The sequence below is a fragment of the Silene latifolia genome, chromosome 11, assembly GCF_048544455.1.
Source record: "Silene latifolia isolate original U9 population chromosome 11, ASM4854445v1, whole genome shotgun sequence".
Taxonomy (NCBI): Eukaryota; Viridiplantae; Streptophyta; class Magnoliopsida; order Caryophyllales; family Caryophyllaceae; genus Silene; species Silene latifolia.
In genome coordinates, this window is record NC_133536.1 from 87,472,715 (window position 1) to 87,493,527 (window position 20,813).

General features: G+C 35.1%; 1 non-coding gene across 1 annotated transcript; it reads right to left on the minus strand.

Moving 5' to 3' along the window:
- Nucleotides 1-18,805: 18,805 nt before the first annotated feature.
- On the minus strand, nt 18,806-18,912 carry LOC141616558 (small nucleolar RNA R71). The gene has a single exon (XR_012530897.1). It is a non-coding gene; the product is annotated as a small nucleolar RNA R71 (small nucleolar RNA).
- Nucleotides 18,913-20,813: the final 1,901 nt, after the last annotated feature.

Genomic DNA, 20,813 nt, shown 5'->3' on the forward strand with positions numbered 1-20,813 from the left:
TGGTTGACGGATTTTATTAAAATCTATCTTTTAGCCCCAGAATAAATATGGGCACGGTGGACCGATTCAACCCATATTTATCCCGTTGAGTCCAACAAATTTTCACGCGTAATAACTTTTATTACCCTATTTACCCAACGTAAAAAGGGTGTACCTCGGTGATCTGAACCTACCTCTAATGAAGAAGGGATTCATAGGTGCTATTATTTGGTAAGGCTTAATCTCAATTTTAAACAAATGTGAGAGATCTTATCAATTTAATTGTCTATCACTTTTATGTGAACAAAATTGGTGAATGCTAGACGACTAAATGGATAACAACAAAAATTAAAACATGTAGTGACGATTTGGCATGAATGCATAAATAAACAAACAAGTCCTAATATGGCCACCTAGTTAATCTAATTAACTAAAATTATTACATATCGTAAACCACCTCCTTGGTCCCTTGAGTCTTCATAAATTGGTCTCCTTCTTTATGATTTCGGAACGCCTTTCCGAAAACACCGTCTTCATGAAAACTCCGTCTTTAGATGCTTCATTTAATTACTAATAATTAAATTACATAACAATATCCTATTATACAATTTGTAATTAAAATTAAAATAAAACTATTAATTAATTACAAATTAGGCGATACGAAATCGCAATTAATTTCAAAACAAATCGATATTCCCTTACATTACGGGAAATACCAATTTCTACCTATGGCCATATTAGAAAAATTTACATAATTATAATGCTAAAAAAAATATTCATCCAAATGAATAATAAAATGCATTACGGAAAATGAGATGCCAAATCGTCTAACTTACCAACAACGATCATTTGAGCTTTCTTTGACGGAATTTTTACCAATAAAAATTCATAATCAATTCTTAAAACAATTTTAAGATATGCTAATGATACAAATCTGGTCTAATTTCAAAACAATTATTCTCACTAATTATCTTGAATTAATATGTGATTAAAACACAAATTATGACAAAAAGACATAATAATTCACAATTATTATGGAAAAATTTCATTTAATTATAAAATTTATGGAAAAAAAAAATTCAAGGCCATGAACATTCTGGGCTTACACCAAAAATGACATGCAAGTGAAAATTTTTGTTTTAAAATTTATTTAAAACGATTTTACAATTTAATCGGTAAAACGGCAATTTTTACGATTTAATTCTAAACCAAACCATAAAAATTGAAATAACTTAAATTAAAATTTTGTACATTTTGGAAAAATTTCCAGGAGCTAAAAATTCAAAAAACTCGAGCCCAAAAATTAAATCAATATTTATTTGCAAAATAACCATTATTTACCAATTTTTATCAAATAAAAATCAATAAACTATCTAAATTAATCACATTAACTTAAAGTAACTACTTATCTTATAAATAGAACATGCATGTGGTTATTTCTAAATAAATATGCATAAAATTAACATGCAACCCAATTTAATTAACTCTTAATTAATTTTAACGCATTTTTATTCAATTTTATGCCATTTTAAGTAATAAAAAATGGAAAAATATAACAAAAATCAAATTTTCGTCCCATATCATCCTAAGACCAGATTATTTACATGCAAGACCATATTTTGTGATAAAACTAATTTTAGTATCATAATATCAATTTTATTAATTTATCTCATAAATTACTAAAATCGTCTTAAGACAACATGCATGTATATAACAATGCTCTGATACCACTTGTTACTTAGTTTAGACCATATAATAAAATATTATTAGATGAGTATTTGCTCCAAATTAATTTGTAATTTTAATATCATAAGATGAGTATTAATTTGGTCTAAATAACTAACCATCTTATGATATTAAAATTACAAATTAATATCATAAATATCTTATGATATTTATTTGTCAACTGGTCATCGTTAATCGTTAATTATTGGCTGACTAGAGTTTGACATTACTGTCGTGTGACGGCGGTGATCATCTGATCCCTTTAGGTCACACCTATAAGATAGAAAAATATGGTCTATTGATGGTGTATATGTGACCTAAAGGGATCAGCTGATCACCGCCGTCACACGACAGTAATGTCAAACTCTAGCCAGCCAATTATTACCGATTAATGATGACCAGCTGACAAATAAAAGGATAAATCCCTGATATTCCTTTTACGAGATTTAATATGTAAACGCACTTATTGTGGAGGACACTACTCCAACAGTTGTGTAGGGTGTTGCTGCTGATTGTTGGTGCCTGGCTGGGTGGTAGGTGTAGTGGTGGTTCACGGTGGCGTCAGGGTGCTGGTGGTTGCCGTGTGTAATGGTGTAGAGGGGGACGTGTTTGTGGGTAGTAGAACACGGTTCAAATCGTGTTATGGAGGGATGTTTGATGAATGATGATCATGAGTGATAAGTAGGTTTGTATTATGGACTTAGTTTAATAAAATTGTTAATGGTGGATTTAAGAGGACTAATTAATTAGTTTATTAATAATTAATAATACATATATTGCTAATTTAGGTAATAATATAATTATTATAATTAATGAATAAGTAACATACAAAATTAGTTCAATTGTTTATATTTCATGTAATTAGAATAAATAGTAATTATAATTATTACTTGTCTCAAGGTGACGGAGTTGTGAGAAGGTTTGTTAATCGGATTTCTAGTTATTCGGATTGCGTTATTTGAATTTGATGACAAGGTAGGATAACTACTCAACTTGTCTTACTAATTGATTGATAAGAATAATTGTGGAATAGCGTGGTTAATTGCCATTAAATGAATTATCATATGTGGTTTATATATCATTGGGTTATGCGTTGGTTGTTGGTCTATTCATATCATATTCGTTGGATACGTCAGACTCGCTCTGGGATGATTATTATTATTATTGGCATGGCATTTGCATTGGATACCTCACTTTTGTACTGTGATGATGGATACCTCAACCTTGTGTTGGAATGATGGATACTCCGGGCCAGTTATTAGCGGGATGAACGTGTGTTTCGGGTGATGAGGTCAGTTATATTTGCATTATATATCATATCATTTCACCTTGTATTGTTGTTCGTTATTCCTTGTCAACCTCGTGGTTGACAGTGTATTCGTAAATACCTATGATGAACCTAGTACTTGAGACTGATGAGCTGGGAGCATGGGTGTGTGAGGAGTGGACCGTGGCTTATGCGTCTAGATCATTTAATTAGACAGTCTCACTTTATTTATTAGACTTATTTATTTTATTCCGCTGAAAGTTTTTAATTTTTCATTGTTCAGTTGGACTAATTTAATAACGCCATTGATTCGGTTTAAAGTTTATTAAAGTACTTTGGGTTGTTTAATTTATATCATTTACCTCGGGCAACCGAGATGGTAACATTCCTATTTATCTAGGAATGTATTTCTAAAGGCTCTTAGATAAATGGGGGTGTTACAACATTAGTGTAGATCTAACTAATTAAGATTGACAAAACAAGAGGAAATATGGTCTACATACATTGTTAATTAGGATAGATTTGAGAGGGAAAATTCGAGTAGAAAGCTTAATCCAAGTAACACATTAAAACAATGAAGTTTTGGATAGATTTTTGTAGGAACTTTGGCGTTGGATGAATGAGGTGAAATTAAGATATGAACAAGACAAGAAATGAAAAATGGGAATTAAACCCGTGTAAATCCCAACCCAGCTTCGCTCGGTCGAGTGGCGAGTTCACTCGGTCGAGTCCCCTATTTTCCAGAATGTTTCCAGCTTCTGTAAAATGGTCCACTCGGTCAAGTGTCAGGGTCCACTCGGTCGAATGCACTGTCGGCCAAGTGTGGACTCGTACTCGGTAGAGTGGTTGCTTATGGTTGAGATTTTCGAGTCAAATTAGAATGATGAAGTCCCTGCAACACAAAGAGAAGGTTCGTGAGTCCACGGGCTATCGGTGACTCACCCAATTTAGTTCATACGCCATCCTACTTACCGTCTTTGGTACACTATCGTAGGACTAGTAACTACTCTACCAACATAATTCACCAATCATACACTATAGATACACTAACACGTTCTTCGGAGCAAAATTTAAAGAGTAATATCATCATTCGTATACCAATCTATACTAACCATTTCCAAGCATACTACTTGTCGACATGGGCCCACCTACACGCCAAGCCGATCTGTTGAACCTGCAGTGGTCTGAAAGCCACGCTCAATGGCGTAAAAATGCTTACGACCGGATCGCTTTAGATTGGTCGGTTTCATCTCAGCAAGGGTCTCTAAACGATACAAGAGATGTTCGGAGTCGCCACTAAGCATTTGTGGGATGCTTGGAACCCTTTCGAATCCACTTTATACCTAGGTTAACAAAGGCAAAAAGCAGTGTTTGACATAGGTACTAAAGATAAGGAGTCGTCTATCTTTAGCATCCTATCTCTATAATAACTCTCGTTCACCCTAGATAAGGTCATCCACTATCCAAAGTTTCTGAGTAATAGGTGAAGGTACGTATTGGGAAGCCCTTTATTCGGACACCCAATCCCGCCCGCGGTAGCGGCTTCTAGTGATCGATCTTGGTTAGTTGAATGCAAGAGTTTATAAAATGGGTAAATGCATGAATGCACATCCACAAGTTTAAACCTAACATGTGAGCTTTCTATGTCGGTTTTTTATCCAAATATCAAGTAATTGATGTTGAGTTAGATTTAGTGTTGATTTGCATGCAAGACATAAATTAAACATCCATTTACGGAGTTAGGTTTATGGTGCATAACATGATCCATTTGTCTTAGAAAGGCGTTTTAAAAATACAAAGTAAAAGGGCAGGGTTGCCATCTGATCCATCATGTATTCGGGTTGACAGAAGTCAGGATCATCCTAGGTAAGTGCTTGAAAGGAAGCAGGACTTGCATCAGGCAGCCTGTTGAGTCGCGAGCCATCAGGCAATGCAAGGGGACCTGTCCTAGTTTGAAAAGTGGAAATCAGTAAGCCTGTATAGGCGGGAGGAAACAGACGATCCAAAGGGACGTCTTCTGGCTGTTGAAAACGTTTGTAAAACGGTTTGTAAAAGGGTATTTGAACCCGTCTTGAAAAGGTTATTTTGACCACTTTTATGCCAATATGAAGAACAGGACTTGAATAATCATCATTGTATTGACGATATTCGATGTCGGGTTCGATTTTGCAAGCTTAACATGAATAGTTTTGAAAAGTATTTATGAACTAATTGTGTTAAGTTCATTGCTTTGTGATTTGTCAATGTTTATGATCGTACTCGGGTTTAAAAACGACATGGTATGTGGAACCAAGGATGGTTATGCATATATGACTAATAAGGTCATTTTTGAAATGTAAAGAAATGAATAAAAGGTTTAAAAATACCTTTTAAAATGTAATTAACCAAATATTGTCACCGAGACACGGATTAAACCATCATGGTAAGAAGAACCGAGGGTGAAAATAATTTATGGTTAAAAAGTCTATCATAAGAATGATTTTAAATTGTAAAAACCGGTTGTTAAATGAAATAAAAAAATGGAAAGAATGAACTCAAACACGTTTGAGTTCTGATCTGGACACCCCATTGAGGCGCAAGGTACCTAGTGGTGACTAGGGCCTTCTGATTCCGGTCAAACCTCAGTTTTGGCTCATTCGATCCGTATTTTGGACCATGTTGTGCATGTTTTAGCATGTTAAGGTCATAAAAAACAGATAAAAAGACATGAAAGAAGAGGATTATTACACTCTCCTACTTATATTCTAGGTTGAAGACAAGAAATCGACGGAAGTGTAAAAGCTTGTTCGGTCGGAAAACTCGGTTGAAAACCGTTTTAGCAATATAAAGAGTGTTTTGTTTTGTTTAGTGATTGTGTAGTTTGTCGAGATGGTCGGTCAAGTGGTTTAATGCATGATGACGGTGTTGGGAAATGTGTCCTCAACAATAGTGCGATCACATGATTTAAATATCATTATTAAATCTCATTTCAAGAATACGAAAGGGATGATACATTACATATATAGTCAACTGGTCCACACATATCTGTAATGATTGGCTGGCTAGAGTTTGACATTACTGTCGTGCGACGGTGGTGATCAGTTGATCCCCTTAGGTCATACCTATAGGGAAATACTCTTAATTGATTATTTAATTAATCGTATACCGATACGAGTTAATTAAATTGCTTAAAATTGACGGATGATTTTGTGAGTATAATTTACGCATCAAATTGAAATGTAATTAAATGAGATACGGTCTGAGTAATCGAATTGTATCATTACTCGGATGAAATTATTGTTTAAAGAAACAATTAAATTTGAATGGATTATTATAAATACGATTTATAAATTGGTGAAATATTTTGGTACAAGTAATTACGAATTACTAGTCAATTTTGTAAATGACATATTTTATGAGTATGTTGATTTTTAATATGATAAAAATACATTGCATCGTAACATGTCATGTAACATGTTACATGTGACAAATTTGACAAATGACAAAATAAAATGGATTCTCCATTTTATACTTAAAACCGAAATATGGGTGTGTGTTTAGTAAATATTGTGTTATTTATTTTTAAATAAAAACACAATCATGACACTAGGTAGTAGGCTTGCATGCCTAGTCTCTTGTGAAGAGCAAAAACAAAAGGCATTGGGCATACTACCCAATGCCCCTTTTTCGGCCACCAACAAGAAAGAGTAAAAAGCTCTTCTCTTTCACATTCATTCATTCCTCCCATCTTATTTTTCTTAGTGTAAGAAAATCCTTAAAATCTCTCTACAATTTATGATAATTCTAGAGAAATAAAATCTCACAAAACACCACCTCTTGACCGAAATTTCAAGAGTGAAAATACAATTTATATTGTATCAATTTTATTGTAAAACCATTATTATTACTAGATCTAAATAGTATTGGTTTATTAAGATGTATTCCTTGGGTATATGCTTTTGGGAGGGATTCTACACTTGAATCCTTGTTCTTCCATTTGGAAAGCTCAAGAACAAAAGAAAAGGAGATTTCTTTTGTGTCCATTTGAACCGAAATTTCAATGTAAGGATATGATTTCTTCTCTTTTATTATATTGTTTGCATGCATAAAATCCACATTTAATTTTATGACAAATTAATTTTGACATATAAGAGTATGTTAGTATGTATATGAATCTACATTTCCTTCAATCGGTATCAAGAGCCACGGTTGTTTGCATGCAAATCGGTTAAAAGTTTTTCCGAGTTATAAGAATAACATATAAAACTTGTAAAATTTGTGTTATTATGAGATATCACGAAATTAATCCATGCATGTTAATATTTCTGGTCCTAAAATGTTTTAGGATATTTTGGTTAATTTTTCGGATTTTTATTGTTCATAATTTACAATAATGACATTTAAATGTGATTTTATGAGTAAAAATGTCATTTTTGGTCTAAAAATAGCTATACTTCGAATTTTAACTTGGTTTTTGGATATGTTGTCACATATATTATTTTGAGATAACCTGAAAATTTTCATAATTTTTGGACTTGTTATGCTCGAAAAATGAATTTTTCATTATTAAATTCGGATTTAGGTGAAAAATAGGTTAATATGAGTTACATTTCGAATCTGGTCATAGAAAATTAATATGTTGTCACATGCAATTTTACAAGATGTGTGTAAAATAATTGGCTATAAAGAAGTCTTTTTGCATGATTTATGAATTTTTGAAGAAAAATAGCATAAATAGTGACATTATTAGTGGAAAATTAATAAAACATAATCAATGACTTAGGAAAAACGTCTAATGTTGCATTTTGTTATATTTTTCAGATCTAAAATTGAAAAGTTAATGAAAATAATTTTTCAATGTTTTTATGATTATTTTATTAAAAATCGATAAACCGCAACATTGTTTTTCCGGAAATTTTTCGAAATTTTTAACCTAAGATTTTGAACATTATGAGTGTCATGGAATTTTTCCAGAATGTTCATGAATTTAAATTTCAAATTTTGAATTTATTTGAAATTTTTGGATTTATTTGAAGTCTAATAGCTTATTTTTGTAATTTTTGGTCCATTTATGAACAATTTTGTAAATAAAAGTTAATTATGGTCAAATTATTAGTGAAGACTATATTTTGAGTCCTAAGAGGTTAGGTTAATTAACTTATGCATAAATATGAGTTTATGTATTTTTGTGATTATAAAATGTTGAAATCACGCAAATCCGTAAAAACCGAGTAATATACGATATTGGCTAATTAAAAGGCGATTTAGCATAAAAATTGAGCATGTTCATACATATTATAATGCTGCATTTTCCTTATGATTGTCATAATTTTAATTTATGTAATTTTGAATTATGTAATTTTACTTAGTATGGCCTTAGATTTTAATTGGTATTTCCCGAAATGTATGGGAATATCGATTCGGTTGTAATTTTTATTGTGATCTCGTATCACCGTTTTGTAATTTAATAGATTTATTTTATTTTAGTTACAAATGTATAATAGGAAATTATGTAATTTATTATGTAATTTTATTCATTCCGGAGTTCCAAAAGACGGATTTCTTCAAGAATGGTGATACATAAAGACGGTGTTACCTCGAGATGCGTGCCATAACCGAAGTTCAAGGGACCAATGGAGTTGGTTTCCGAATATGTAATAGTTTCATAGTTTTTCTATTTTAGGAAAGGCCATACTAGGATTTATTTATCTTTTATGCTTGCATTTTATTTTATGTCACATGCATTGCTAAATCGCCATAACTAAAACATGCATCCTTATTTTATCGAGTTTATCGACCGTGTCAATTAAAATTATCGTAGTTCACCGCTTTAGTTCACTTAAAACGTGATAGATAATAAATTGACATGACCTCTCGCTAAAATAAACAATTGAGACATAGCCTTACCAAATAGTAGAAACCATGAAAACCTATTTCGCGAGGGAGTGCACTCGGCTACCCCGGGGTACAATCCTTGTTACGTAGGGGAAGTGGGTGATGAATGTTAATCCACCGAGTTCATGTTAATAAGGGGTATTTCGGCACACCGTGCCCTAAGTTGACATGGGTTTGGATCATGGACACATTTATTCGAAATTTGGGTTGAACTCAACGAAAGTATTCACGACGTATTTCCGGATGTGTTTCGGGCTAGAGATAAAATATTAATGTAATTTTATCGACCAAGAGTTCTAAAAGTAGAATCGATTAAAGAGTTAATCCACCGAGTTATATTGATGAGGGGTATTTCGGCACACCGTGCCCCAAGTTAATATGAATTTGGATCTTGGAATCATTTATCATAGTTGGGTAGAGGTCACTATGTAAATGCTTTACTTGTTATTTACAAGTATTAATAAAACGATAAATGTTAAGTTTTCCACTATTCCGTTGTTATATTGTTCTATTTCTTTACCACAATTCATATACGATATCATTTCGTTTTTGATTCAAAACTCCATTAAAAATTCGTAACTAAAGACAAAATTTGAATTTTCTTCTAAAGACCTCGAATTAACCATTGCTAAGGATCTCTTGCAAAGAGTATAGATTAAAGTTATTCATTACCAAACAGGTTTTTGATTCTAGACTAACGCATCTACTTACAATGGATTGTTTTTCATGTACTTAAGTGAATTAAGTACCTTGAAGCGATAAATAGTTTTGGTAATTAGTTTTGTCAAGAATTCGTAATTGACCAAAATAACGCAACCACTTCAATGAAAGTTTTAAGACTAAAACGAACAAATGAAGAGTAATCTTCATGAATTCAATTTTGCTTCTCAAAGCAAAGACTCATTGAAATGAGTGGGAGCATTCTCTTAAACCGTTAAGATGAGGACTAGGTTAAAGAAGTAAAATTAGAATGGAATTGATACAAGGTTATGTTAAAGGTAAAGTTGTTGAGAATGACGATACTAAACCTATCAATCCCGACCGATAAAGTTTCCATTGTCTTAAATGTTGGACACGAGAAAGTAAACTACCCCAAATTATTGAAGAATCAACAAGTTAGTTGTGGGACATCTAATGGGACCTTCTTCTTTAAATGTTTATTTGATTAAACATAAATTTTTGCTAGTCCTACTTCGTCAATATTAGAAACTGGTGGTGGTTTTCATCATTATGTTTGATACATGGGATGATAAGAATATGACGACTAGCGACAATAATGTCGAGAGATAGAGTAATTGTGTACTCAATCTAGTTTTTGGATTTAAAGTTGTACTTAATTGTGACTATTAAGTGCATAAACTCTAAATAAGAATATAAACTTGTTAAGATACAAAAGAGGTTTTCACTTTTGTGACCCTATACACCACGATTTGATGTATGGCTAGCCCATTATCAAGGTGATTATATTCTAAACCAAACTAGAATGACATATCATGTAGATGATGTAAGATTCAAATTGGTAACCCAAGATTAAACCTTAAATTTTGGAATGATGAACGCAAAGAGTTATCGAGTACTCTTGAAACCATTAGATTGTTAATGGTATATGCGTATCTTGTATTCAAAGCAAGATGTCTCGTGCCTTTTGGTTGAAAAGGAGATCGAGGTTATAAATCATCAATCCAAAATAGGTTGATCATCATCTTTTACCAACGATTTAAGTTGACACTAGTTTGTTCACTTAATAAGGTAAATAGAGAAATCTTTGAAGAAGTTCAAGAGTTCAAGGAATCACGATTTAGTCGTGATGGGACTATCAAAGTGAAGACTTTGATATAAGCCAAAGGAAATGTGACATAGTATCATAAGTTAATCTCTCTTAGCACGCATTATGAAATAATGTGTGGATGGATAAGAAATCAAAACGCTATTCGATATGGTTTGGACTTCAATCAAGTTACTTTGAGTTACTTGATCCTTTTGGGGATTTTATCATTTTTGTCTAAATTATTTTTCCACTAAATCGGATCAAATGAGATATGAAATGGTAAGAGTACCATGTTTGTAAGTTTTCACAAGAAATAAATGCTCATTTTTCCCTCTTCAATTATCACGAGTACGACGGGTTTGCGGCTCGTGAAACTGTCTTTCTAAAATACAAGTTTATTTTTAGAAGACAGAGTGGGAGAAATTATTCAAGAGCCACAAAGAATGCCACGAAGAATGTTATGTCGCAAGAAACTGGTCTTTCTTGGCTACATGAGACGTTTTGTGTAAGACATTGTTTCTTGCAAACCTAGGAGGTTAAATTCGTCACTTGTTAAAAATGATGAATTCATGCTACTTTTAAGAAAGTAAAGAGCTTATAACTTACAAAAGAAATTGTTTGATTCAAGTTGATTACTTCTAGAAAGTAATGAACATATGACTTACATAAGAGTGTTTAAGTCACAACTCAATACAAGGCTTAGAGCCATGAAAATCCGAAATAAAAGGCTTGATTAGTGACAAAGGGTTTTGCACTAATAAAGTGATATTTTATAGCAAGATTGGTTGCAAAGGGTTTTGCACTAATTGAAATGCTTAAGTCTATTTGGATCTTCTTAGGGATTGTGTTTCATTATGAGGTTATGAAATACGTAGGAAGTGAATCTAAAACCCACTTCTTCAAAAGAAGGAATGTATTCAATACATGTCATGAGTTTTGTAGATTCTTGCAATCCTAAGATAATGTGAAACTTAAGAGAGGGTCTTAAGTAGGACATCAATGAGTTGGAATCAACATTTTGATCATGTGATAAAACATTTCTCGATAAGTCGAGAAGTTGTGTTTATACATGAAGTTTAGTGGGAGTTACGGAATTTTTAATTAGTCCGATATGTGGATGACATATTGATCATTGAGAATGATTTAAGACTTTTGGAGTATTATAATACATCTTGAATATCCGAATTTATGAAGATAAATCCACATGATATAAGCGTCAGTAAGAAGTCTTATGTTGATAAGATTCAGGACTAGTTCAATTAAATTGAACATATTTGATTGATTTCATTTGCTTCCGCTGCCGAATCAATTAAAAAGAAATGATGTATAACACTTCATATGCCTTGAGTATGATGAATTGTTTTCAAAATCGAATTTAAGTAATCTTTACCAAGTAAGCTATAAAGATTACCCTTAAGTGCTTGCAGAAGCATTAAGGAAGTAAAGCAAAGTGTTTATGATGCAATATTGTGTAAGGGTGTTACACAAGTGACAATTGACAATTGAGATTGCGCATGGTTTCCGACAAAACCATAATCAGAACACATTAGGATGGTTAAGATACCATTGTGGCAATGTTAATTAAGAAGTAGATTTTCTAGAATCGTTCTAGGCAATGAAGAACAATGAGTGATATTCATAACGGAAATTGAGTACACTTGTGATCATGAGATGTGCAAGAAGGATGAGTCCCGCACACTGTGAAAACAGTGGGAGCTATTCTTAGGCTAGAGGGCCTATGTCTTGATTGGATCTCGACAAGTACTCAGAAAGTTTTGTAATGCAAATGTATACATTACAAAAGGAAAACGAGTATGTAGTGAGGTTGAGTAAGGTACAAGAAATTGATAAAACCTACTAACCAAAGCCTTCTCAAAGGCTAAACATGATGAGTCATGTCATTTCAATTGAATTGAAATGAACAACTACGTACAAGATCAAATTAGATTATAGAACATGAAATAGTAATCAGGCATTGACTATTCATGTGTGATAATCGCATTTGTCGTTCGAGTTTTATTTTAAAACTCTTTTATTATACCTTGTTACATCCAAACGGGTTGTAGAGACAATTGAACCCCGTTAAAGTGAACACGGATTAGCATGGTATTCGCCCATAGTCACTTGTATGAGGTGACGTCTCGAAGTGACTAGAGTGTGATGCGATTGATGGCAAGTTCAAGTGCCATAGAGTCATGTGAGATGACTAGTCGATCACATAGGCAGACTGTTAGGAACGCTTTGTCGGGCCTTATGACCGCTTATAGAGTTCTGGCAATTTATATAGCCTGGTCGTGGCGAGAGTTGCTATAGTATTCTAATGAGTCGATTCTTTTGACTAAAGACTATTCACCTAAGATGGCACAGATTTTGATTAACTTTGATTTGTGTTACTACGACCTTCGTAAATGGGGTCAAATGGGCATATTTTGGGTTATGATGGCTGTGGCTAGTCGAAGGGAATGAGTGCGATAGGAATTGTCCATCCCCTTGTCAGGGTTAAAACAATATCTCAGGGCCACTCGAGGAGTAATGAACTGGAAATGCGTGGCCACGCTCGGAAGGTATCTATGATAGATAAATCCGGTCAATCAGTTATTCTCCAGATCGAGGAAACCACTCTTGATATGATCACTTGCAAGTACGACCTGAAAGACACCTTGCATTGAGTGGGAGATAGTAATAGGACAAGAGAATTGGTGACGCACACTTGTCGAGGACAAGTGGGAGATTGTTGGGAAATGTGTCCTCAACAATAGTGCGATCACATGATTTAAATATCATTATTAAATCTCATTTCAAGAATACGAAAGGGATGATACATTACATATATAGTCAACTGGTCCACACATATCTGTAATGATTGGCTGGCTAGAGTTTGACATTACTGTCGTGCGACGGTGGTGATCAGTTGATCCCCTTAGGTCATACCTATAGGGAAATACTCTTAATTGATTATTTAATTAATCGTATACCGATACGAGTTAATTAAATTGCTTAAAATTGCTGGATGATTTTGTGAGTATAATTTACGCATCAAATTGAAATGTAATTAAATGAGATACGGTCTGAGTAATCGAATTGTATCATTACTCGGATGAAATTATTGTTTAAAGAAACAATTAAATTTGAATGGATTATTATAAATACGATTTATAAATTGGTGAAATATTTTGGTACAAGTAATTACGAATTACTAGTCAATTTTGTAAATGACATATTTTATGAGTATGTTGATTTTTAATATGATAAAAATACATTGCATCGTAACATGTCATGTAACATGTTACATGTGACAAATTTGACAAATGACAAAATAAAATGGATTCTCCATTTTATACTTAAAACCGAAATATGGGTGTGTGTTTAGTAAATATTGTGTTATTTATTTTTAAATAAAAACACAATCATGACACTAGGTAGTAGGCTTGCATGCCTAGTCTCTTGTGAAGAGCAAAAACAAAAGGCATTGGGCATACTACCCAATGCCCCTTTTTCGGCCACCAACAAGAAAGAGTAAAAAGCTCTTCTCTTTCACATTCATTCATTCCTCCCATCTTATTTTTCTTAGTGTAAGAAAATCCTTAAAATCTCTCTACAATTTATGATAATTCTAGAGAAATAAAATCTCACAAAACACCACCTCTTGACCGAAATTTCAAGAGTGAAAATACAATTTATATTGTATCAATTTTATTGTAAAACCATTATTATTACTAGATCTAAATAGTATTGGTTTATTAAGATGTATTCCTTGGGTATATGCTTTTGGGAGGGATTCTACACTTGAATCCTTGTTCTTCCATTTGGAAAGCTCAAGAACAAAAGAAAAGGAGATTTCTTTTGTGCCCATTTGAACCGAAATTTCAATGTAAGGATATGATTTCTTCTCTTTTATTATATTGTTTGCATGCATAAAATCCACATTTAATTTTATGACAAATTAATTTTGACATATAAGAGTATGTTAGTATGTATATGAATCTACATTTCCTTCAGACGGTACCAAACAATGTGTATGGCATGTATTTCCGATCACTAGGTCGAAAATACGTGTCGGTTTGTGACTTGAAAAGTCGAGTCTAGAATTTTAAGGGAGAAATGAGGGGGCGGACACTCGCGTACCTTCAAATGGTGGCATTTGAGGGGTATTTATAGAATATTGAGTGGTTGTGTGCGTTTTGAGAGACGTGGCCGCATGGGCTACTCGAAGAGGCGCGAGCCATTTCGCGGGTCTTCAAGCTGTCTTGTCACTATCACGCATTTGAAATCATGATTTGTTCTATCTTAGGTTTTGGATGGCATGATTGTAGTACTTTACCATTCAAGTATAAGGGGTATACTTAACATGCAAGCTTTGTGATGTTTGTTTTTTTGTGTTTGACTCGGTTTGACTCGTTGTTGGAGTCGGGATTTTAATTTTGAGTCGGTTTTTGGTCCGATGTCAGTTTTGACTCTAGTTAGTGTCATTGTGACCCCGTCGTTGTGCATAAAATTATCCATGTACTTTTGAAAAGCTTTGAAAATGTTTTATTTTCGAAATCGTATTGAGTTTTCCGACGTATAGTTATACAAAACTTTTGATTAAACGTATCGATTATTAAGCATGTTGTAGTCCGATAATCATCGGGTGTTTGTTGGGGAATCAACATATACTGGGTATCTACAGAGCCCCCACTTTGAATGAGGCTATGACAGGACGAAAGTCAAAGTATAGCCCCAGGTTTATCGAAGATTACAACCTAGAGACCGAAGCGATGTCGAGGCGGCTCGAAAGAATTCGAGCCAAGGACCAGCCATCACGAAGGGCGCCTCCAAGGCGAATCGAGGATACGACTCAAGGACCTGTCGTTGGGAACATTTAGAGTCTGTCGACTGTCCGTGTTGGTCGTTTAAAGTCCGTTAGACTACGTACGAAGGCTCGCTAGCCATAGGAATGAGTCATACCTTAGACATCTTCGGGATATGTCCTTGAATTGTTTCTTGTTTGCACGCAAAGGCTCGCCAGCTGTGTTGCAGATATGATGGGGCTCACTAGCCGCGTTGAAGGTCCGATTTGAGGCTCGTCAGCCATGTCAAAGGTGCATTTTGAGGCACGCCGGCTGTGTCGATGGTGCGTTTTGAGGCTCGCCAGCCATGTTGAAGGTCGAATGATCGACTATGGGAAATAGCCGTGTTGGACGGGCTTATTTCAAGAAGTTGTTGAGGTAGTAGGCTCCGTGGGGAGGTCTCTGATATCCTGCTGTGGAATTTCGGTGTTTATATTGGATATTTGTGGCGCCAGAAAGAGATCGGCGGTGATTTCGAATCTCAAAGAGAGGTGATGGTTTTTACTGCCGTTGTTCGGGTTTTGTAGAAAAAACGAGTGAGGAGTAGTGAATTTGAATTTCACTTTCCTGTTTTTGTTTAAAAAAGGTGATGGCTTTTAATGCCGTCGTCTGAAATTGTGTAAGTAACGAAACTGAATTTCGCTATTTTGCTTTGGTGAATAAGTGACGGTTTTTAATTTCGTCCCTTGAAATTTGTGACAATAGTGAATTCCAATTTCACTATTTTTGTTTTTGTATTTGAAAATGACGGTTTTTAATTCCGTCTTTGAAATTTGTGAAAATAGCGAATTTTAATTTCACCATTTTTCGTTTTTTTTTTTTTTTTTTTTTTTTGAAAATGACGGTTTTTAGTGTCGTCGTTGAAATTTGTGAAATTAGCGAGTTTGAACTTCACTACTGATGTGACCATAATTAGCGCATATTTAGCCCCCAAATTACCATTGTTTCCATGCTTTTTATTGCCTATTTGGGTCATTTCTTATCTTTAGTTCTTTGTTTTGCATATTCTTTGAGATTTTGATCCCTTGGTAGGAAAGGAGTAAGAATCTTGCATTTTCATGGCAAAACGAGGCTAAATTGATCGTATTCAATGACCAAGCATCAAGGAGAGACAAGACTAGAAGGCCTTTGTACATAGCATAGTAGAAGAGCATTGTTGAGAAAAGGATCCTTGAGTCCCCAAGGAAATCCCCAAGGAATTCGTGAAGAAAAGGGAAGAAAAAGAAGAAGGAAAGTTGCTGAACTACAATCCGAACGGATTGTAGAGAATCCGTCCGTCCTTGCCAGTCCGAGCGTCCCCACCAGGAATCCGCTCGGATTCCCCATGCCCAGTCCGAGCGTCTTGTTCCTTGATCCGCTCGGATCGTCCACCCCAGATCCGGCCGTCCCGACTCCCAGCCGCACGGATCACAGCACAGCATAGTTTCGTTCTTCTAACTACGAAATGGAGAAGCCCTTCTCTCGGATAATCCCGGAGGCTCCTTGCTCAACTTAAAAAGTGTAATTACTAGTTTAGCCCTTAGTTAACCCTAATGCATCCTCCCTAATTTTCACTATAAATACCCCATTAGTCTAATTAGAGGAGCATGTTCTTCTTATCAATATTTAGAGTAGTTAATATCAATCAAATACTCTTCAATATTGTAATCAAATATTAATCTAGTTTTAATCCAAGTTTTAGTTCTTGAATCTCTCTCTTGTTCTTCATTTATTTTGGGTAATTAGAAGATCATTGGGTTTATTGGGAGATTGACAACCTTCCATCAATCATCAAGTTCTTCTATTATTCTTTGCATCTTTATTATTGGAATCATTAGTAGGTATAATCTCTTAATCCCTTTTTAATTATTGCTAATTACTTTCATTTATTCATCATGTTTCATTATGTTAGTATGATTGACAACCTTTCTAGCATGATCAATATGATAATGAGTGAGTAGTCTCTTAGCTAGGGTTTAATGGGTGATTAGGGGAAACCAACATGGGGAATGATTCATGCTTAAATTAATATGCTTTCATATCTTATTTGCTTGCTTGTTTTGATCTTAATACATGCACATGTTATATTTGATGAAATGCTAAGCCTATGAATCCTTGCATTTACTATCATCTTCTATCCTTTCAACTTGACTTGTAAGACATAACCCAACTCGAGTCTTGTTAGACCATGCATGTGTTGAGTAGGGAAGATTAAGTCGACTTGTAGGTGTTGTACAATCCAAGAGATTCGGCTCCGGGACCCAAACTTTCCTAGGATTGTAAGACATAACCCAACTCGATCCATCACAACAATAATTGCTTGCTTATAATTTGAGAACATGTTTGTATGATCATATCCCATGAATCCCCTATGAACCCATGACACCCTAGTGCTTTTAATCAATTGTTTACACCCCTTATTTCATTTATCTTGCTAGTTTATTTTCATTGTTATTTTAGTTTAGTGACCTTCTACATCAACCCAATTTGTGACACCCCTAGACACCACTAGTTGCAATAGAATCTTCATTTCAATACCCGTCCCTTGGGATCCGACCTTTACTTGCCTCTTTACTAATTGTAGAGTTGTTTGTGAAGTATAAATTGTGTTTTGTATCGACCATTGACCAACGACCACATATGTTTAATTGTGAACACCAAATGGCTCCGATCAAAAAATGGCGCCGTTGCCGGGGACGGTGTTTAATTGATTTAAGATTTCTTTTATTGTTATTAGTTGTGTCTTTTTCACCTTGGGGAAGTAAAACTCCTCAAGGATTGTTCTAATTGTTTTCTAGTTGTTTGATATTTTGCATGTCTAGAAGGTTACAAAGAGATTTGTTACCTTTTGACCGTGAAATCGAAAGAACCTTGACGAATAATAGGAGACTTGTTAGGAGGAATTTGGGAGGTGTTGGTGAAGTTGTTCAACCCACTAGTGAGTTTGTCAATCCTTTCGCAATAGAAGGAGAAGAGAACCCATCTAACAATATCCCACAAAATCCACCTACAATGCCTAAATTCTCGTCACACTCTATACCCACCGAGGAGGATTTACCAAATGGTACTCCTACCCCACAACATCTCACCGGTAATTTTATTGCCAAGTCCGCCTTCATCCAACTAGTTGAGAGGAGCCAATTCGGGGGAATGCCTAGTGAGGACCCTCATTCTCATATGGAAACATTTTGTGATTATTGTGAAGCTATCTCTCAAACGGGCGTGACTCAAGACCAAATAAGATGGGTCTTATTTCCTTTTTCGTTAATCGGCACCGCAAAGCAATGGTTGAAGGGCCTTGATAAGGCCACTCTTGGAATAGATTCTTGGAAGAAGTTAGCTCTAGCTTTCTACAAAAAATTCTACCCACCGGAAAAGACCAATATGCTAAGAGCTCAAATTACGGGTTTTAAGCAAAGGGATGAAGAGTCTTTGTATGAAGCTTGGGAGCGGTTCAAAGGTATTTGTCGCTCATGTCCTCACCATGGACTTAGCGAATGGTTTTTAGTGCAACAATTTTGGAATGGTTTATATGAAGATTCAAGGAACATTCTCAATATGGGATCAAATGGAATGTTCACCGAAGTTGATGACAATCAAACATGGAACAAGATTGAGGAAATGGCGGTCCATAATTCGCAATATAGTAGGCCTCGCAAGGCTACTAGAGGAGGAAAGTATGAAGTGGACACCGTTACTCAATTGGGTGCTCAACTTAGTGCTCACATTGACACAATCAACTTGAAGTTTGAACAAGCTATGACTAGGCTTGAGGAAAACTCAAAATCATCAAAGCATCATGTCAATGCCATGACGGCATCCTCATCAATCCCAAGCGGGATATGTGAGAATTGTGGAACCTTGGGTCATGACTCAAGTGAATGTAGGGGAACGACCGAACAAGTTAATGCTTTCCAAGCTTACAAAAGTGGCACCCCTTATTCAAATTTTTACAATGAAAATACCAAGTTCCATCCAAATCTCTCATACAAGAGCCAAAATGTCCAAAATCCTCAACCAACATACACTCCACCACCCATGAGAAATCAAAATCAAAGACCCTTTTTCAATCAAAACCAAAGTTACCAAAATCAAAATCCATACAATCACCACAATGACCAAAGTTTTGATGTCCAAAAAGCGGTCCTTCAAATGCAAAAAAATCAACAAGAGTTTTTCACCCAAATGCAAAAGGATAGCCAAGCAAAGGATACCACCATCAACAACATTCTAGCTCACACCAAGATGTTGGAAACACAATTGACCCAACTAGCATCCTCAAACTAACAAAGGCAAAAGGGGCAATTACCACCTCAAGGTAATCCCCCTAGACATGAAACGGTTAGTGCCATTCACTTGAGAAGTGGTACAACATATGAAGCACCGAAGGAGCAAGTTGAGAATGAAGTTGTGAGAGCTAGTGAGAATGAAGTTGTGGTGCAAGGTCCCAAAGAAGGGGAATCATCGAAAGAAGAAAGTTCAAAGAAAAATGAAGACAAAGCCAAAGAGAAGGAGCCCATTGTGGTTAGACTTCCTTTTCCAAGTCGTCAAGCCAAGCCCAAATTTGATGATCAACTTGGAAAATTCATGGAAATTGTGAAGAATTTAGAAGTCTCAATTCCTTTCACGGAATTAATCAATCACGTTCCGGCCTATGCAAAGTACATGAAAGATATCCTTACAAAGAAGAAGTCAATCCGGAAACTTGAGACTATCGCCTTCACTAAGGTGAGTAGTGCAATACTTCAAGGGAGTTCACCTCCAAAGTTAAAGGATCCGGGAAGCTTCTCAATACCGTGTACCATTGGCGACACAACGATCAACAAAGCCTTATGTGATCTAGGGGCTAGTGTGAGTGTCATGCCGTACTCGGTAAGTAAAAGGTTGGGAATGGGAGAGCTTAAATGTACCAATATCACTCTTCAAATGGCCGATAGATCGACGAAGACACCATTAGGGATATGGGAAGATGTCCCGGTGCGAATTGGGAAGTTTTTCATCCCGGTGGACTTTGTCATTGTTGATATGGAGGAAGATTCCAACATTCCGATTATCTTAGGAAGACCTTTCCTACACACCGCGGGTGCGGTGATTGATGTGAAACATGGAGAGCTCACTCTAGAAGTGGGAGATGAAAGCATAACTTTTAATCTTGACAAGACCATGAGAGCTCCTCGTTTGCATGAGCCATGTTTCATGATTGATCACTATAGCCGAAAAGATGAAAGGAAGAAATCGGAACTCCAATGGAGGAAGAAAATTGAAGATGCTCCATTCAAAGAGCAAGTGAATTGTGGCAAGGAGAGCTTGCAAAGCTCATCAAAATCAACCAAGGAAGAAGATGATGGCCTCATTGGCCAAGAGAAGAGATTGGGAGAGTTGTCTCCATCCA